Genomic DNA, 21,249 nt, shown 5'->3' with positions numbered 1-21,249 from the left:
CTAGCCTGGATGAGACAGGATATATAAGGTTTGCCTCTAGTCTCATGAGAGGAAGGCCTCTCATGAGAGTTCTGGGTCCCCATGAGATCGCTAATCTCACAGCAGCCTGGAACTCACATCTGTCACCTGGGCCTGAAGAGCTGCATACCAGAAGAGTAGACACCAGCTGTGCTCGTGACAGGAAGAATCCCACAGCATTTGATGTGCAATTTGAGGTCATTTTGCTACATACTGAATGCTCAAGGATTTTGCTGGACTCACTGAATGGAAATATGCAGGATTTGGGGCCTGTATTGCCCTCATATGGGGAAGGAGTTTGAGCCCACAAATATGCAATGTCCCATACTGTATTTGAGGCTTTACAACCTGATTAAGAGATTCAGTCACTGTAGTCTCACTGCCCTGGCAACTCAGACCAAAAATGCAGAAGGACAAAAGGAAAGGGTCCAAATTGTCTCTGCAAAAGCTTTCATGTAATACAACTGACATTTCAGATACATGAAATACAGCTTCATGGCAGGCAGACATTTATACAAACAGTGTGTGTGTGTGTGTGTGTGTGTGTGTGTGTGTGTGTGTGCGCGCGCGCGCGCGCGCGCGCATGCATGTGTTGGATGCGGTAGAAATTTAAACAGAATGGTGGAATAGAGTTGCAGATGGATGTTGTTAAGAGGACAAAGGAGGGTGACACTTTTATATGTTGCAGCCTGATATGCAAGTGTGGTGAAAAAACTCTTTCTCTTGTAAATATATTATTATATTTATTAATATAAAATTATTATTATTATTAAATATATAAAATTGGCTATAGATGCAACAAAAAAAAAGGGGGGGAGTCCCAATATAGTTATAAAACAGGTAGGTACTTTTTCTTCAAGAAAGGTATTTGTGAACCTTTAATGAAAACAGCATATCAGTGTGGATAATGTGTTAAGAAACCTTCATCTCTGTTTAGACCTCTTTTGACAGCCTGTAACTTACTTCAGCCATCTTTCTTTCCAGGCTTTTTTTAAAAAAATCCCCTTCCTTCAAAAACAACAACAAAAAAAAAACATCCACCTTGATGTCACTAGTAGAGTGTGCTAGGAGACTAAAGTAGTCTGACACTGTTTTGAGGGATATTGTGCTTTCTTATGTCAATTTCTGTCCCTTTATTCTCTGGCATAAAGACTGTCTTGTTTCACTTATGTAAAATGTAAAGAGCTTGATAGAAAAAAATGGCATATATGACACTGGAGGATGAACAAGTGAATGTGCCCTTGATATTACTACTGACATTATCAGGACCTATAATGGTGTTGTCAGAATAGATGTTCCAACAGACATGTAGCGTAAGGGTTGTATACACAGGCCAAAGAAAATGTCCTCCCTCTGTTCCCAGGACAACCAGTCTGGATGACACAGGACCCAAGCACCAGTTCTGACACTCAGCCAGGTTTTTTTAATCACCTTTTGTGTCGAATCTTTCCAGAAGATTCCAGACAGCTGTTTACAATGCATCCCACACTATGCTATCCAGGGCCGCCACCACCACTGGTGCAAGTCACTTGCTCTGAGATCAGAATAAGGCACTCAGCCATATGATTGAAGCTGGGCACCTGGTTCTGACCTCAGAGTGAGTGGCTTGTACTAGCAGCAGTGATGCTGACTGGCACAGTGGGATGCGAGTGCCAACAGCTGTCCAGCTTCATAACAGAGTGTCCAAGATAATGGAGATGTCAGGGCAGTTCTGGGGCCAAAATACTCAGGGTTGCTCCTAGACTATTCTGGCCCTTATGGATACGGTCTTAGAGTACTGATGGCATATGGAGCAGTGGCAGACACAGGCACCAATGAGCTTGAGCCAGGAATCAACAGTGGCTCTTACAGAGAGTTCCCAGAGAATTGCCCACCAAAAACAGTCTGGAAGAGAATGTGGTACAGTATTACCTTTTGATTTCACAAGCCAGAAGCTAGGCCCTCAATAGAAAACTGTCACAAGACATTTGCTTACTGAGATGGAATAAAAAGTGCAACTATTCTCCCCGTAAGTCAATCTGGCTGAGCAGTTTATTCTGGCAAGTGAGAGGCTGTACAGACCGGCCATCAAGGCCAGTCTGGGGGGCGGAGTCTGGGCGTGCTATCCATATGACTCATGCCCTGACTCCACCCCCAGGCAAGTATGATGCCATGCGCTGCACCACATGGTAGGCAGCATCACAGTGTTCCTCTGGCTCTGTGTCTAGATGATGCAGTGCCAAAGGAGCACCGAAAAGCCACGCCAGAGGCAGCTATGGCACCCTTTCAATGGCAAAGAAAGGAGCCACTTTTTGCAGAAAGCCGAGATCGGGGTTGCAGTGTGCAGTTGCTGCGGCTTCAATCTGGGGCTAAAAGGGGTGGCCTGTACAGCCCCTGAACAATTACCAAAAACAATGAATAACAGTTTGCTGCCCTGTAATGTGTTGCCTTTTTGCCAAATGTTAAGAATCAGTTCTGGAAAGACTGAAGTTCTTCAGCCAAGTTCAACAGGCTGCAGAGAACAATCACCAACTCTCATCCGACCTTCTGCTCACTTTTGTTGGATTAGATGTCAACAGCATTGAAAGAAAAGGAGGAGGATGTAAATGCCAGTAGTTTGGATGATTATTAAATATTGCACATAAGTATGTAAAAACCAGTCCAAGGGCTTTATTCAAAGGCATACATGAGCAGGAGTAGGGCTGCAACCAATGTATAGCAAATATTTGTATTTCTCAGGCCAACTAAAGCTACCTTTTGTTGGGGCAAACAGTCAGTAGGCTGCACATAGATTATGTAAATGTGAATACAGTGTGGTTGTGTTTAATGTAAATGTCTCATATTCTGATTAATAATTAATCGTGAAATAAATTAACAGCTTTAAACATTCCCACTTCAGGGCATTAGTAAAAAGAGTATCAAATCTTTTCAATCATATACAATTAGTTTTTTTTTTAATTATCTGCTTTGCACAGAAGACAGAAAACAGCCTTTCAAGAAAACATAGCATTCTTTTTATCCTCTCATTGGATAATTACTATAATTTCACTATTATAAAACATAATATTGTCAGATCATCCCCTGGTGACCCAAGATAAGTGTTTGAGTAATTTAGTAACCCTTTTCCACAATTTCTAGATGGTGATCTATGGTTGCAATGCCAATTTATACAGAGATCCAAAGGTTTCTCTTCCTGTAACTACAGAAAATAAATAGCATTTGCAAGAACTCAGACTGCAATCCTATATGTAGATACCTGGGCTTAAGGTTCTTCTGAAGTCAATCATGCTGACTTCTGAGTAGACACATATAGGTTTATTTTGTCATTCAGGTTGTCAATATGTTATTATTATTATGTGCCTTCCAGTCGTTTCCAAATTAAGGTGACCTCCCAAGGCAAACTGATCATGGGGTTTTCTTGGCAAGATTTGTTGAGAGTAGGTTTGCCTTTGCCTTCCTCTGAAGCTGAGAGTGTTATTTGGGCCTGATACAGATGGCACAGAATCACTGTCCTTGGACCAAAACTAGGGCTGGGGAACACACAGCAACCACATGCTCCCCAGCCTTAGTCTGCATGGATGGCGCCATTTTAAAGTGCGCTGTCCATACAAAGTACAGGACAATGGCGTCACGCACGCACCACCTCCACATGGACCAGCATATGCATGATGTCACCACAGCACTGCAGGGCGCTTGAGGCACCCTTTCAGCATCGTGGGAAGGATATCTGAAACAGAACTCCTTTTGTGTGCACACATCGCTGGCATGAAGCTCCCTGGATATCTCCTTCCAGGCCACGGAGAAGAGGCATTTTGCCGCTTCTCCATAGCCTGGAAAAGCACCGGATTGGGGCCTCTGGGCTGCCGGTGAGGCTGCCCTGGCCCCAATCCACTGTGGAAAGGGGCGGCTGTGGACCCCCCTTTTCTACAGTCTGTACTAGGCCTTACCCAAGGTCACTGACGTCCAAAGCACACTGCAGAAATGATCCAGTTTGAGAACACTTTAACTGTCCAAGCCCAGTGCTAGGTAATCCTGAGAATTGTAGTTTACTGTGGCACCAGAGCTCGCTGAGGGAAGGCTAAATGTCTCGCAAAACTACTGTTCCCAGAATTCCCTAGCACTGAGCCAGGGCAGTTAAAGCGGTCTCAGACCAGATTATTTCTGCAGTGTGTTTTGGACCTCAGTGGATTTCCAGGGTCAAGTGAGGATTTGAATCCTGGTCTCCCAGAGTCTTAGTCCTATTTTCAAACCACTACACCAGGCTGGCTCTGAGGTAGTCATGCACCTTCATATTGCTTTTGACTGGGCATAACATATTGGGAAGATTCTGCCTAAATACTGTTCAAAGATTTCTGTTCATATATTTAATATATCTGGGACTGCATCTGCACTGCAGAAATAAGGTAGTTTGACACTTTTTAAATTGTCACAGCTCTATGCTATGGAATTCTGGGATTTTTAGTTTCTTGTGGCACCAGCACTCTCTAATGAAGAAAACTAAATAGCTCAGAAAGCTACAAATCCCAGAATTCCATAGCATTGATCCCTGGAAGTTAAAGTGGTATCAAACTGCATTATTTCTGCAGTACAGATGCAGTCTAGGAAATGTACTCATTGTCGCTTGGGTTGATACTGAACATTTCATATATGATTCAGATGAAATAAACATTTGCATGGTGACATCTAGAATCTATAAAATTTATTTCACATCAAGTTCCACACAAAATAAAATAATAATATAATAAAACTTTAATTTATATCCCGCTTTTTGTTACCACAATCAAAGCAGCATACAATCTTTAAAAAAATACAATATATACAATTCCCCCCCCCTAAAAAGGATTAAACAATTCTATGCATTAAAATTACAAATGATAAAATCTAAAAACAGTACGATAATAAAATAACAGTGGGTCGAGTCTTCGCTTATGTATGTCTTTGGGGGGAGCGTTACATGGCCAGGTTCTATTCCGGGAAGGCCTGCCAAAAGAGATCTGTCTTGAAGCTCTCTAGGTTGGCAATTTGACGGATCTCGTTCTGCAGACCATTCCATAAAGTGGGAACGATCGTGGGAAAAGTCCTCTGGGAGGTTGCCGTCAATCTGGTTTTTCTGGACTGCAACAAATTCCTCCCAGAGGATCTGAGGGTACAGGGGGGGATTGTACGGAAGGAGGTGATCCCTTAAGTAGGTTGGGCCCAAGCCATGGAGGGCTTTAAAGGTAATGACCAATACCTTGTACTGTGCCCGGAAACGAATAGGCAGCCAGTGGAGTGATTTCAATATAGGTGTAATATGGTCATTCCTAATTGTTCCTGTAATCAATCTGGCTGCCATATTCTGTACCAGTTGAAGTTTCCGGACTAGGCACAAGGGTAGCCCCATGTAAAGCGCATTGCAAAAATCAAGTCTTGAGGTTACCAGTGCATGTACTACAGTTTCTAGGTCACCCTGTTCCAGGAAAGGGCGCAGCTGACGTATCAGCCGGAGCTGATAACAGGCACTCTTGACTGTTGCATTCACCTGATTTCTCATCTGAAGCGACAAGTCGAGAAGCACCCCAAAGCTGCAAACACAGTCCTTTGAGGGGAGCGTGAACCCCTCTAGGACTGGAGGTTGCTGCCCGATACCTGGTTTGGGGGCCCCTATCGTAAGTACCTCTGTTTTGTCTGGATTCAGCTTGAGCTTGTTTACCCTCATCCAGTCCATTACTGCTGCAAGACATTGATTGAGGGGAGAAATGCCATCTGTTGTCATTGCTGATGACCAAGACATGGAGATGTATATTTGGGTGTCATCAGCATACTGATAACACCCCACTCCATGTCTACGGATGATTTTTCCTAGTGGTTTCATATAGATGTTGAGTAACATTGGGGACAGGATGGCGCCCTGAGGGACACCACAATTATGCTCTGTTTTTGAAGAGCAACTGTCCCCGAGCATCACCCTCTGGAATCTACCTGAGAGGAAGGAATGGAACCACTGCAAAGCAGTGCTTCCAATTCCTAGCTCTCTCAGGCATTCCAAGAGGATGTCGTGGTCTATTGTGTCAAATGCCGCTGAGAGGTCTAATAGCACCAGCAGGGTCACACTTCCTCTGTCGATGCTTAGATGAAGGTCATCAGTTAAGGCAACCATGGCAGTCTCCACCCCATATCCTGTCCTGAAGCCAGTTTGAAATGGATCTAGAAAATCGGTTTCATCCAAGACCACTTGGAGCTGAAGAATGACAGCCCTCTCGATCACCTTACTCAAAAATGGACCCAAAGAACATTTTTTCCCCCCGAAAAAGCTGACATTTTCTCATCAGTCTCAAATTTGCACATTGACTCTGGTTCATAAATATGTATTCTAGCACAAAAAAAGACAGAAATCTGAAGTGTTTGTTTAGGAAATGCCCAAAGTACTCGGTGTCCAAATCCTTAATACAGTCTTTGCTTTGCTCTGATTAGGTAACACATGAAGTTGATGACTCCCTCATCAAGCATATGGCTTTGTTCAGAGAAAAAATGTATAGCATAGATCTATGCATCAAAAGTCCACTGACCAAAAAATCACTTTGCTCTCATTATCATTAGTTGGACTGATATCTCTAAGGTACAAAGCAGGAATAATTGCACCTATACAACCACCTGTTCATAATGATACTGTTTCTGTTAAGGGCCAGTGTGTTCCACTACATATCCAAATTTTCATTTCCAGTCACGTGCCTATATAAATTTTACCTAAGTATCTTGTGAAAGACCACTGTCTCTCTGTTGAATTCTTGAGATGCAAGATGAGATAAATGTCCTTAAAGCACTGAAGAGACTGTTTTAATAAAGAAGGGAAAAAAAGGAGTACCTATAATAATAATAATACTTTATTTATATTTTCCCGTCTCTCCAAGATGGATCAAGGCGGGATTACAGTCTGCTAAAATACATACATCAATACTTAAAAAACATATAAGAACACATCAGTAAAATTAATAATAATTAATCTTAAAAACTAACTCACCATCAAATGGCAATGCAATAAAGTTATACAATGGTCAGAAGATTTTTTTACATAAGGTCAGGTGGGTAAGCTCGCTGGAAGAGATCCATCTTAAGTGCCTTTTTAAATGCCTCCAAGGATCTCTTCCAGAAGATCATTCCATAGTTTCGGAGCAGCTGCTGTAAAGGCTTTCTGGGAGGTCGATACACTGTAAGCCTGGTTTATTTGGTGTTCTAACACATTCTTTCCAATTATTCTGAGAGTGTGGGGCGGATTGAGTAGGGAGAGGTGTTCCCACAAGTAACTTGGGCCCTAGCCTTATAGGGCTTTAAAGGTAATAAACAACAGCTTGTATTGCGCCTGGAAGCTAATGTACATAGATTATTTGGGTGGTCCAATACAGTAAATTTGCCAGAGGGAACACAAAGGCTAATAGCTTTGAAAACATGCGCTTCCCTTTCATGAGCTTCCCTTTTAATAACATATACTGTACTAGTAAATTTCCTTCAGGAGTTATCTTGTGACATAAAGACTCACAATAACTCTGGAAACTTGAGCAACTGGAAAGCTGACAAACTTTATTTTATACATTCTCTTATGATAGATAAACAAAAATATTTAATAGTGACAGTGCTTTTTTTTGCTTCTTAAACATTGTAAAAATATGCATTACAAAATACAGTCGTAAAAAGACTTTAGAAAAGGGTTGGGCAACTGCTAGGAGTTGAGAGACTCTGGAAGGCTGCACCATTCCCTGTACTCCCTATCTCCTTATGTGTATATCAAAACAGCTCTAGGTGAACTTGTTTTATTCCTTGTTTTAAAAAGGGTCTCTTCTGAATCTAAAACGGAAATTGCCCTCCAGCCTCCCGTGGTATTGTGATACATTATGATTTAAACTTTTGGAGCGAATAAGAAAAAATTGGGGTTCCCCTGGCCTAAAGACATCCTGTGGACACTACATGCAGACTGTGGGACAAATTTTCTGCACTCCTGCTTTATAATATTGAAGTGAAAGATTAAAAACAGATGATATTTTCTACATGGATGTAAAATTCACAAACATCTATATAGCACTGTGCCTAAAGTCCAGATATAAAGCAGGGAGGTCAGGGTTCAAAATTTTTCTCAAACCTGAAGTTAACCGAGGGCCAGTCTCTATCTATGTCTAACCTATTTTTCAAGGGAGTGTAATTCAGAGACATACCTATTTTAGTTTGGAATATCATTATGCACAGGGATCTTGTAGCCCCTTTAAGACTAAATGTGAAGAAGCTGTGGCATAACCTTTCGTTGACTTGGTCTCCTTCCTCAGATTCACTCAGTCTAGTCATAAAGGTCCATCCTGGACAACATTTTACTCTATGAGGAAACAGACCATGTCTACAAAAGCTCATGCTACAATTTCTTCCACACGGTTAGTCTCAAAGGTGCTACAACATCCCTTTGCATACTATTTTTCAAAATTGTTGTTGTAAAGAAAAATGGGGAGAGCATTTATGTCATTCTGAAAGGTCTGGATAAAACAACATCATAAAAATTATATAGCCATGGACACATATTGATGCACATTGTTTCAGAGAGCTAGTCTGATAATTATTAATATTTTGGAAAACATTTCACTCTTACTTTATTTGTTAACAATGCGGTGAATTTTGAAACAATATTTTGTTATGCTCCAGAGTAGGTAGTATATGATTCCCCTAGGTTCTGGCTGAGAGAATATAAGTAATAAATACTCCAAGTCTGAAGAGTGACTTCTGAGTTTATTCACTGGGCATTTGTTTAATGAAGCCATCACTACATATTCTTTCCGCCATGTTTGACAGGCTCAAGCATGTTGCTTAAGGAATGTGTAGGAGAAGCTTGCAAGTGTCACAATGAAACACATATCACAACTTTTTGAAAACAGCAAATTCAGGCAGGGATCCACAACAGAACATCCCTGTGTACATTTAGGTGCTAATAGCAATGTTGTCAGTTTGGGTCCTAGCTAACTTGCAACTGCTTTGTATTTGTGTTTGGGACATACAGAAGAAACTTTATTTTATTCTTATTTCGCATGGTGCTATATCAGTGCTAAAGAGCTCAGGTTCAGGGTTGTCTGCTTGCACATTTCCTTGGCACATAGTATTTGTGTTTCTCTTTATCATATAATATAGTGAAAAATGCAGAGCATAGGGAAGATTGACTTTTAGCTTCACAACAGTCACTGCACTGCCACTGTGGCATCTTAAAGCTTAGGTTTGTTGTTAACTGCACTCGAGTCGATTTTGACCCATGGCAATCCTGTGGATGTGACGTCACCAGGACTCCCTGTCCTTCACTGTTCTGCTTCATTCCTGCAAAGTCATACCTGTGACCTCTTATATAGAATCCATCCATATAGCATGTGGTTTTCCTATCTTTCTATTTCACCTTCTCTATTCTCCACCTTTCCTAGCATTATTGGTTTTGGGTTTTTTTGGTTTTTTTAATGAGTCATGCCTTCTCATGATGTGTCTGAAGTATGACAGCCTCAGTTTTGTCATCCTGGCTTCCAGGGAGATTTCTAGCTTGATTTGCTCTAGGACTCATTTGTTGGTCTTTCTGGCTGTCCATGGGATCCTCAGCACTCTGCTTTAGCACTACATCTCACATGAATTGATATTTTTGACATTTCATGGGCAGCAGTTAGGCAGCAATTTTTAAATGCAAATACTTTTAAAATGATCATTCAGATTTTTAAAAATCCTACCCAAGTAAATTGGAATATTTTCACCCCTCCCTATCCCATGCACCAAGGAGCAGTAATACCAAATAGTGTGGACAAAATACAGTAGTATGTGCAAAAGATGAACAATCCACATAACATCATCCTTAGTGTACAATTTCAGTGACTGCACCTTGAAAAGGATATATCTGGAGATGGTGCCCAACAGTGCCACTCCCCTGTGAGGATAGTTTATAATATGCAGGCCTTCTTGCTTTAAGAGAAAAGACAAGTATGAGGCAACATAGTAGATGTATAAAGAATATTTTTACTATAGAGAAAGTGGCTAAGGATATTTTTTTTCTTCCAAGAATCTGGAACCATTCTATGAAGATGAGTTGTGGTAGATTCAGGATTGACAAAAGGAAGTACTTCTTCTCATAGCACAGAGTTAAACTGGAATTAAGTAACACAATGTGTAGGTATGGCAACCAACTGGGATGAATTTTCAAGCAGATTAGATAGATTCAATGGCTGCTAATTGTTAAGGCTGAATATTAGCCTTAGAGACACCATGTCTTTGAGTATCAGGTGTATTGGGACATGAATGGAGGAAGGCCATTTTATTCATATGCTACTGGTGGGCTTCCCGTTGGCAAAGAACTGGTCAATGTGGGAACAGAATATTGGACGAGATATAATTTTGGTTGATCCAATCATACTGTTAATTTTACTTCGAATTTCAGCAAAGAGGCCATAATTATGAAGAGACAGGCATCTGTAAGCAGCCATAATGCTGACATTAAGAGGCGAGACTTATGTTACAAGTTCTGTGGTTAGATATACATGAATGAATGTGCACATAATGGCTTTAACACTTATGTCAAAGTGTATTAATGGGGGTGGAGAAGAGTTATCTAAATGTTTAAGTGTGAAGGGCATCTTTCTGTATTCCAGTTATACTTTTTCCTAAAGTATAAGTGAAACGATGATGCTGAATATTTCTCAGCCAGAGACCACTAAGCAACGTTTATTATTTATTTTTTTTAAAAGAAGTCTAATCACCTCCTGATGGAGAATAACCATGATAGATTTCAGCTAGAAGGATAATTTTTCAGAAAGCCATGTGCATCTGAAAAGAGAAGCTTATAATGAAATGTTTTCTCAACCGTTAACAATAGTGGTACTAGCACAGCACTTTAATTTTGAGTGGGTACTTAAATGGATTCTTTCTTTTTATTTGATTCAAAGCCAATATCCTGATGCAAAACAAACACCATTTCCAGATTGCCCTTCTAGGAAACTGCTATTCAGTTGTTTTGATCAGAGTAAAAAAATACTATATGTGACAAGTCTGATAAGAACACCAAAACAACAGCAATATTGTGCCAGCCTGGGTCTATATCCTGTTTATGCAGTCCCCTGCTAATTTCTATGCAAGCTGACACAGCTGCAAGGAAGATACTCAGTGGTTCACCATATTAAAAGCACTCATCAGAAAAAATCAGTTACTATTGGCAGGACTTCTGAAAATGACATCAAGGCTAAACAGCTTCAAAGTTAAGTTGTCATGCAATTTCTAATTTCAGGTACTAATGCGGAACAGACTTCAAAACCCACTCGTCTTGCTCTTAAAAGTCCACCGCAGCTATGGCTCAGTACTTGATACCACTGAGGCATCTTTTCAAATTAATACATACTTATTAGTCGAATATTAAAGTAGACATAAATGCTGCAGTCAAGAAGCAGCAATACGTGTAGACTAAAAGAGATATCGAGAGGTTAAAAATTAATAGGTATGTATAACTATATATGGAAATAGATAAGAAGATTATATATATATACACACACACACACACACCAGAAAATCATGATAATGTGTTTTACTTGTGGAAAAACGGAATAAAAATCATTAAAAAAAAAAGAAGCAGCAGCCATTGAGAGGAATGTACAAAACCACCACAAGTACTACTGACTATGAATGTGATTAAATATCATTGTCTTACTCTTGTTGGAAGCGTTAGCAAACAATCGACACATTGAGAGCCTACTAACTCACATGAAATTGCTCACCTCTCATGAGAGAACAACCAAAAAATTCAATTTTTTCATTGCACTTCCATCACTTTGTAAAAATACATTTCTGTAAAGCTAAGGTTTCTTTTCCTCTCCATTCTGTCTGACAAAAGAACTGGCTGGTGGACCAAAAAGACACCACCAACCCATCATGCATTTCTAATTTTCAAGAAACTTATGCAACAAGGCAGTAGCTATTATACGTTTGCACAATTATACAATTTTTGCAAAAACAGTTTTGCAAATTCACAAGTTCTTGTCAAGGCTTGGCGAAATGTTTTGCTACTTCACTGATAAGGAGCAAAAAATAGTCATTTCATGTTCTTGTATGAGCATAAAACAAATGATAATTTACATCCCTACTGCTAGTGGTATTAAAGAGAAAGAGAATGCTGAAGATATAAAAAAAATTCTTTCAGGATTTGATATAGACAATTTAAGGGAATTTAAATTATGACTGAATGGGAAGACCACATCAGAGGTGAATAGATAATTGTGGAAACCACGGCCCTGAGATTGCAAGATCAGGGCTATTAATACAAGGGCCTCTTGGAGGTCTCTCATTCACAGGTTTGCTATAAACGAGAGCCATCTTCAGGGCATGTAACAAAAACAATTAAATTCCTGATGAAATCCACTTTTAAGTATCTCTAAGTTGGGATCCAAATCTCTGCTCTTTCGAACCTTAAAAAAATCTTGCTTGTATGTAAACCTTTTCCTTTGGCATTAATACCATTTGGTTTTTCATATTATCCCTAAGTTATAAAACATCATTTCCTCCAAACTTTTCCCTTGAAATTGTGGTCCTATTTTTAAAAGACATTCTGGTTAGCAGTGATGTCTGGATTATTTTGCAATGGAACAATTTTCCATTTTAGAAACAACTATTATATCTAGTTTGGAGAGGTGGCTTATGATGTGCTTGGTCCCAGACAGTGTTAAACTGGGATCAATATTGTTGACACTGAATGCAACATATGTTCCACATTACCACACAGGAATCTTTCCTATCACGAGCAGAAGATGCCAAGGACTTTCTGCATAAAAACATACATGTTCTACCATAGAGCTACAGTCTTCCACCCACAATAGCTCCATGATCTCAGAGTCCTTTTAATCCCTGAACACTTTCATGTCATCATATTTCATAAAAAAATACACATGCTTTACCATAACAAACTTGGAAAAGGGAAAGGAATAGGTGGAAAAGCTCAGAGGGATCCATTTTGCATCAGCTGGACTCTAATGGAGTCTGTGCCCAGTATAAAAGGATCTATGCAGCAGATACATGAAACTCAGTGTCTAAGCACATATATGCTAATCAGAAGCAACTCATCTAAACAGACATGGGACAGAAGGGAGAGTAATTCTAATTTTCAGTCACTTTCAAAACAAAGTAATCCTCCATCAATTTATATCCCTAATACCACTTTGTATAAAACAATCCAATCAATTTATATTCCTAATATATTGCATATATATATTCTTTTATATTCCATTAGTATATTAGGGGGATGAATAGCATTATTATATATGATACTGTTACAACAAGCATCCCAGTTTGTTGTTGTCTCTGAAATTCCTACAGTACTTGTGTACTGCACATCATCACCATCATTTCCTAATGAATGCTCCAGTGTGCGCTCTCCTGTAGAAGTCATCAGATGCTGCTGGGAAGGGCACTCCTATTTTGACAACCATTCTCTATAGAAGAAACAGAATGAGTGCTAGAAAAGCAGGCGAGTCTTTTGGATGTGCTGTCGGTACAATTTCCCATCATGCAAAGCAATGTTTTATTTTAAAGCTGATTTGTTTTTGCTTTTCTTCTTCTACCTAAGGGGGTAGAACTGACTTGGAAATTTACTCCACATAATCAAACCTTCTTGTAATCAAAGTTATTCTCTCATTGTGGACATCATAATGAACACTGGTGCTACTTATTCACAAAGAAAATATTGCTTGACACCATGTTCAGCCAGCTTTCTGTCACCACATCTTTATTAGAATAACTGACTTCTTGATTATCCAAAAATTGAAAGTAAAAATTCAAGCAGACAGACTGTCTTCTGAATTTCTGTCTAAGCTGTTGATTTTTCAGCAAGCATCAGATGTCAGCTAAGGAAGTAAGTCACAAGAATTCAGAAGAATAGTTTCTTCCAACTGTAAATGATGGAGGATTGGTTTTTTCCCCCCCCTTTTACAAAACATTTTATATTTATTTATAAATCAGCCTATACCACTGAAATCACATGCATGTAAACTCTTGAAAGGTCACTACAAAAACACTAAAGGTAATGTAGTTCAAAAGAATGGCATTGACTCGTAAGTCTTTGGTTAAAACATCCTTTGAAACTGAGGATGTTTGGTGTATGAAGTATGACACCATAGTGTACACAGTTGGGATGGGAAAAACATTCAAAAACATTTTGGTAAATGGTAAAAAAAACAATATTTTTTAAATGTTGGGAAACTTTGATGAGGAGAAACCTAGTTAGATGAGATTCATCATAGTTCAAGACTTATAGTGCACTTAAATGTATGTGTTTCCACCATTACCCCCAGAAAATAATATTTTCTACACTATCCTGCACAGAAATTATTATTTTCATCTCAGAAAACAGCTTTTTCTCTGCAGGTCCCAGAAAATGCTTTTTTCTGCACATGAAGCTTGTTGTGTGTACAGAAAAATGCAATTTTCACAGAACAAGTCCCAAACTATCAATAGTCTTCAAAAGCTACCAATTTTACAACATTCTCACAGCAAGCAGAAATGGTAAATTATTCATTCTTTCCCATAAGAACAAAACTGATGTAGATCCATACCCCTAGTACAACACTTAATGCACACCTATTGAGTCAATGGGTTTATTCTAGTAATAAAGATATTTCTAGCCCCAGAGCAAACATAGAGACTGTTTAGTTCAGTATGAAGCAGTATGTAGCTGCTATTGCTATTTATGTGCTGTGTTGATAGTAATGCCCTGTATCCAGTATAATCCAGTATGTAAAATTCATCACAGAAACCAAAAGTAGACTGTGATATTAAGGCCTGAATCCTATTGGTACTCATAACTAGAATAAACCCAATAACTCAATAGGATTTGCATTACGTGTGAATGGATCTTCTTTTGTTGGCAGCTCCAATGAGATTCAGGCCAAAATCTCCATTGTTTTGAATTACCTTTGCTTCAACCTGCCTGGTGACATGACCACAATGCTGGCTCAAAGTTAAGCCAGGAGAGGATTACTCTTAAGTACTTATCAACACCCCTGGTCTGGGAGTGATTTGTTTTCATTGCAGATTCAGCAGCCCCATGGGTCCAGCAGCTAGGATTGCACTCTTTAGGTGCAACATAAACCAAAGTTGGGCAGGCTGCATGTAGTCCCATAGGCCATTTTTTCTAGCTCACATAGACTTCCTAAGAGGTAAAAACAATCATTTTTTAAAAAAAACACAAAAATGTCATCTAGGGGATGTGTAGGGCCTTTCTACCATGTCTGACCCCCACCATGTTTTGGACCCAGCCAGGGCCAATTCATGCCCAAGAGAGGCTTGGTTCAGCATTTCTCCTAAATCAGCCCTCCCCTTCCTCTGCATGTAACACTCTGGATCTCAAACCAACTCTTCCTCCCACAAATAAAGTCCTTCTGTTGGCATAAGTTTGAGTTATGTAGTATGGCTATGGGGAAGCTACAGAATGCAACAAAACAGGAAAATCCACACAAAGGTGGAGTGAAACCCACTCGTGAATCCCAACTATTATCTGAGAAACACTGGCCTTCAGAATTTATTCTGTTGCCTACGACATCAGCTCCTACTGCTTCAATAAATGTTGGAACAAATCAGGAAAGGAACCCAGCACTTACTGGACCAGGACTCTGTAGTCCAATAAGGCAGATTTGGGGAAAGCATGTGGTCCCCTAAGGCTGATTGTGGCATTTAATGTGGAAAGATTCTTGCTGTGTTGTGCTTCTATCATCACATTTTACCAAAAAAAAGCATTCACATTTTAGCACAAAGATGGAGTCCTGTGACCCATTTTCTTTCCTGTAAGAAAGTCAAAAGTATTAATGTACAATCAAGTAAATTGTTACCTTTGTCCTCATTATTCAAATAAAATGGTGCCTGCATAAATTTGTTGCAATTTTTATTGGAAATAAGAAAGCTATCACATCATAACACTTCCAGTAAATCCAATTCAGAAGCCACTGAGCTGACATCAAAATGCTCTGATTAGAAATTGCTTACTGTAGAACTAAGTTCGCTCAAAGGATTTACCAGATAAAAATGTCTAGTTATGATAATCCACCCAGGCAAAATTCACTATTACATTTACAAAGCAAAGTGGATGCAAGCAAGATTCTGAGTCGATCAGAATTTTTCTCACAGAACTCAGAGAAGCAATTTTATTTCCAGTATCATGATTATTTGATCCAATTGAATCACTGCCTTTTAAGTTGCACTATTACTCTAAATACAAGATTTTAAGAAAATGGTCAGTATAATGAATTGGTTGAAAGGAAGAAAAAAAATAAGGCACGTGATATGTTGAAGGTATATCAGTCAGAACCAAAAGAGGTAGCTGGATATGTATGAAATAAAGAGAGGCTTGTGCTCATAGAGGAGGAAAATATTCAAAAATATTCCCAAAATCACCCCAAACATTTTTCTCAAGTGTTTGGAAACTCCAAAGAAGCAACAAATAAGAATCTTTGTAGGTCAAATTCAGAAACACAGCGATGTTAGTATGGAATGTCAGTATGCAATGGGATCTTCTAGCATCTTTGAGGCAAACTGTGTAGAAGAAGTTGTAGTATAAGTTTTTATAGACTTTGGGCTGTACAGACCAGTGTAATAAGCTGGCTTCCTTGCAGCATGGGGGCATGAAATACGAACGACACACACCCTGACGCTGCCCAAAGCCAACATCGCGTTGCCCCACTCACCACATGGAGGGCAGCTTTTCGGTGCTCTGGAGCCGTAGTATTTAGACACTGCACTCTGCAGGAGCACTGAATCCATGGCAGTGGCAAAAAGGGTGGCTTTTTTCCAGTGCAAAAAGGAGAATCATTTTGCAGCTTCTTTTGGGGGTGGAAAAATGCTGGAGTGAGGCTGTGGCATTCAGTTGCCACAGCACCCATCCAGCTTTCCCAGGGGCAGTGTGTCTACTTCGCCCTTTGGTCTACTGTCTTACAAGCATGGAGTGAAATGTTGCTAGGGAAGGATCTTTATATTCATATAGTCTGATTATAAAGGTCCTTTCTTGGCAGTACTTCATCCCATGCATCTGAGGAAGTAGACCAAGTCTGCAAAAGCTTAAGCTACAACTTATTTTGTACAGTTAGGGGCTGTACAGACTATCACAAGGGGAGGCCTGCAGCCGCTGCTTTTAGTGCCAGATCAGGGCCGAGGCAACAGCACACAGCCCTGATCTTGCCTTTTCACAGAGCAAAAAGAAACTGCAAACACATCTCCTTTCTGTGCCATGGAAATGGTGCAATAGCCACCGGCACCACAGATTTTTGGTGCTCCCTTGGCACTACGTCATCTACACGCAGCCCTAGAGGAGCACCGTGATGCCGCCCGCCATGTGGTGCAGTGAGTAGCATCACTCCAGCCTGGGGACAGAGTCAGGGCATGCATCGTGTGGCCACCATGCCTGGACTCTGACCCAGGACAGCCTTAATGGCTGGTCTGTATACCCTCTTAGGTGCTACAAGAACCCTTTGCATCTTTGTAGAGAACCTAGGAATCTAGGAATTTTAATTGAAAAATTGGTCAAAAGAACTTGAGTCGACTTATCCACAGGTCAATGTTAATATTGTAAATACTGAACTTTAACTCTTATTTAAAAAAAAGAAAAGGAAAAAAAAGAAACATCCTTTGGTGACAGGCAAGAGCATAATCTGTCCTGGAAGCATTGACCCCCATCTACTTTTGCATCCATCCAACCTTTAGGATGAGCACAGTTAGGCCTGCTGGAATTTTGTAAGTTCTTTACCATTGTTTTCCTTTGCTTCATCCTTTAGATCCTTTGTTACATGTCCCTAAGTTTACCCTCGATCTGGGAACGCAGTGCCTAACCCTAAAATCGGCACCAGCACTGTGCTTGTGCGCGGTCTGTACCGCTCCTCTGTTGCACCCCCCTTACAAGTACATCTGGTATGAACATGGGAAAGTACCTTCTCAGTGTCTGCCCCCCCCCCCCCCCGGCTCTGGAATTCCTTTCCCAGAGAGGTTAGACTGTCACACTCCCTGCTTTCTTTTTGCAGACAAGCAAAGACCTTTCTATTCTCACAGACATTTGATAAATAATGATATAAGGCTTATCTTACACAATGCCCTGGATATGACTAATTATTGTGTTTGGGTGTGTGTTTAATGATATACAGTTGGACCTCTGTATCTACCAGGGATCCATTCTGGACCACCTATGGATCCCAAATCTACATATGCTCAGTCCTGTTTTTGTTAATAGCGATGCGGCATGCATGGTGCCATTAAGAAAAATGGAGGCTTGCTGCAGATGGTTAGATCCACAGATGGCAAGTCTACCGATACAGAGGGCGGGCTGTATATTTTAACCTGGCTTAAAATTTTTTAAATAATTTAATTAGATTTAATTGTTGTGTCTTGTGGATTTTTAACAATTTATTTTCAATCATTGGAAGCCATTTCAGTCCCAATCTGGAAATAGGCATAACAACAACTACTACTACTTCTACTATTTTTATTATTTAATTTCATTATGGGGAAAGTATTTTATGTTCTGGTTCCCATTTTAACAAGAAGCATAAATAGTGTAACTAACACCAATATATTGGTTTTGATCTCTGGTTCTGACAGAGAGAAATTATAATAAGAGATGCAATCGAGCTCCAACAAAGTATGGCCCTGATTCCTGAATTTAAAAGATAACTGATCTTATTGCAGAAGCAACAGAAATGTGTGTTTATAACACACCAGCACCTGAAAGGGAAAATATTATTAGCCTTCACCATATTTATTTTTGAGCAGTTTCCAAACTGTATGATATGGATTAGTCACAGCACTTGACTTCAATCATAACATTTCTTGGGTTTCTCTTCACCACAGTACATCAGTGAGTTTAAAATTAGTATTTCCCACATGCCAGCCCCAGCAGCTACTGAAATTGCCTCACCCCACACTACTGTAAATACATGTGGCTGGTCAAAAGTCCCATCTCCTATATATTTATTACCATATCTTTGTGTCCTCAAAGACCAGGAGAGTTTCGTTCATCTTTGTATCAGATTGCCAAAGGATAGAGGTAATACATTCCATCAAAGATTTTTTTTTAAAAAAATTAAAAAAACAGAGGACCTATTTTAGCAGTCAAGTCTGGATAAATAAATTTTATCTACCGGCAAAGGTAAATGCCAATTCATATTTAGGCACACGTTAGTTTCACAGAGGTCTGAACATCTTGTATTTAATGTTCAAGTATTATTAATTTTGTCTAAATGTAGTGTACAGTTTCTAACATTTCAATTGGCCTTGAATGACAGAAAACTGAATTACTAAAATAATGAACTAAAAGCAAAAACAGGATTGATGGCAACAATTTTCTTTTTAAAATGACAAATAAAGACTTTTTCACATTGCACTTGGATTCTAGCAAGGCAATCTGTTAGCTTTCCCTTAGCAACTCAAAGCAATGCTGTCACCTTCATAGGAAGGAAAGAATATTCACCAATTTTCTTGTGCTTGATAAGTGTCAAAAACCCACTATGAGAATTGTCACCTTTGTATGAGAATGAAAAGTCCAGCAGTTTTTATGCCCCTCCCATTTCTGATGGATTCTTTGCAAAATAAAAATAATTCAATGTATTTTATGTAGGGTTGCTGTAACTGTCTACCTCCAAACCGGGACAAATGGGAAAAAATGTAGGAGAAACGTAGGACAATATTGTGGGTGATGTCATTAGAAAAATACTGCTGAAACTCTAGAAAATTTATAGATCAAGATGTTAATCATATACATCATTATGGATTTCTGCCCATGAGGCATTTTATAAAAAAGAAAATATAATGAAAGATAAATGGATTACATATGGTGATATGGTTACAGTTCAAGAGAAAAAATATACAATAAAAACACAAGAAGATATAAATAAAAATGGGATTCTATGTCATTGGTTGTTCTATAGACAGCTCAGAGAGAAAATAAAAATAGAAATCAAATTTCATGGAATCAAAGATAAAAGGGCAGAATTGGCGAAAGTACTAATAGGTGAAGACAAGAAAATTATATCTAAAATATATAAAATTATTTTAAGATAGGACATAGAAGAGTAAATTATAAAAGATCCAATGGTTAAATAGGCCCAAAGGTTTGGCTATACAACAGAATTAAACAAGTGGGAAAAGGTATGGAAAAAAATGGAAAAAATCTCATCCTCGAAAAATAGTAGAGAAAATGTATACAAAATGCACCTGAAAAATGATCAAAAATGTATAAACAAGTGACTATTAAATGCTGGAAATGCCAAAAAGAAATAGGAACATTCTACTGTATCATCTATGGTGGTCATGTATTAAAATTAGAAAATATTGGAATTCTATGCACTAAATAATTGAAAAAAAATCTAAATTCTAAAACAGAAAGATAACAGATTTTAAAGGTGTTAAAATGAAACAGGGATGGCACACATATTTATGTTACAAGTTCCCCTGTGTGGACAAAGAATTTAATATGCATTACATTAGGAAAACTTTGTTTAGGGTTTGGAAGCAGTATAAAAATTTCTTTTATTCCAAAATACCCAAATGGGTTTCTCCACAAGAAGCCTTCCATAAAAAGGAATACCCATATAATGCAAGATGGATTAAGTATGTAGATCTACTGACATTCACAAAAGGAGACCCCCAAATCAAAACCAGAGATCAATTGGCAGAAGAGGGGAGACTAATAGATTGGTTACACTATCATCAACTAAAAGAAGAATTCTATAAAGATAAGAAAAAGGTTGGAATAGAATCGGAATGGAAGCCATTTGATAAAATTCTATTAGGAGGGGGAAAAGGATTTATAAAAAAGATATATAAACATCTCCTAGATATTGAAATGTAGAAAGAAACTATTTTAAAAAGTATGATAAAATGGATGAGGAATATAGGAAGACCGATACCACTAGCAATGTGGGAACACTCCTGGAAAAATAATCAGAAATTTATGAAATGTAACACGCTAAAAGAAAATTATCGAAAGGTGTTCCACAGATGGTATCTAACCCCATCCAGATTATCCAAAATGAAGGCACACTACAATAACAAATGCTGGAAATGTAAAGACAAAATCGGAACCTTTTTCCACTTATGGTGGCAATGTGATAAGGTGAAGAAATACTGGATAAACACACATAATGTGACATTGATGTGATCCCGCCTCAATCCGCTGGGAGAGGTGGGAAATAGAAAAATAAATAAATAAATTATTATTATTATTATTATTATTATTATTATTATTATTATTATTATTAT

At 38.9% G+C, this 21,249-nt stretch overlaps 1 protein-coding gene and 1 long non-coding RNA gene across 2 annotated transcripts in view; one reads left to right on the top strand and one right to left on the bottom strand.

Annotated features, from left to right (window-relative positions):
- PRKN (parkin RBR E3 ubiquitin protein ligase) overlaps positions 1-21,249 on the bottom strand; it is a 678,545-nt gene that overhangs the window by 585,835 nt on the left and 71,461 nt on the right. The window lies entirely within an intron of this gene.
- LOC121936320 overlaps positions 17,231-21,249 on the top strand; it is a 12,552-nt gene continuing 8,533 nt past the window's right edge. The window contains exon 1 of the long non-coding RNA XR_006104951.1: positions 17,231-17,343. This is a non-coding gene — a long non-coding RNA (uncharacterized LOC121936320). The remainder of the gene's footprint in view (positions 17,344-21,249) is intronic.

Source organism: Sceloporus undulatus, chromosome 1, assembly GCF_019175285.1.
Source record: "Sceloporus undulatus isolate JIND9_A2432 ecotype Alabama chromosome 1, SceUnd_v1.1, whole genome shotgun sequence".
NCBI lineage: Eukaryota > Metazoa > Chordata > Lepidosauria > Squamata > Phrynosomatidae > Sceloporus > Sceloporus undulatus.
Note: the sequence above shows the minus strand (reverse complement) of the source record. Positions and strands in the feature narration are given on the sequence as shown.